Here is a 401-nt window from a genome sequence, read left to right as displayed (position 1 = left end):
TGTGTGTGTGTGTGTGTGTGTGTGTGTGTGTGTGTGTGTGTGTGTGTGTGTGTGTGTTTGTCCTCTGCTTGATAACCGGTGTTGGTGCATTTACGTCCCCGTAACTTAGAGGTTTGTCGGGAAGGAACAATGTCTCTCGCTGCAGTTGTCTTGTCAGTCATCAAGATTTTTACTTTCTTTAAAAGCAATGTACTCACAGACAAAATACCTTGTCGTGTTTTAGCCCCCACCAGTTACGTTTTAAATATTAAGTTGAAAATTTGCCAACGGTAACTTTTCCTTTCGCCCTTTCAAGGTCATTCAGGTGACACATTGGGCTCTATTTAAGCGACATATTGCCTTCTTCTTTGGGCTCTATTTAAGCGACATATTGCCTTCTTCTTTGGGCTCTATTTAAGCGA

General features: G+C 42.1%; 1 protein-coding gene across 1 annotated transcript in view; it reads right to left on the bottom strand.

Moving 5' to 3' along the window:
* Window positions 1-401, bottom strand: part of LOC106878296 (chitotriosidase-1) — a 38,775-nt gene that overhangs the window by 14,715 nt on the left and 23,659 nt on the right. The gene's annotated exons all lie outside the window — the stretch shown is intronic.

Source organism: Octopus bimaculoides, chromosome 8 (assembly GCF_001194135.2).
Source record: "Octopus bimaculoides isolate UCB-OBI-ISO-001 chromosome 8, ASM119413v2, whole genome shotgun sequence".
Classification (NCBI taxonomy): Eukaryota; Metazoa; Mollusca; class Cephalopoda; order Octopoda; family Octopodidae; genus Octopus; species Octopus bimaculoides.
The sequence above is the reverse complement of the archived record's forward strand: the minus strand, read 5'-3'. Positions and strand labels throughout refer to the sequence as shown.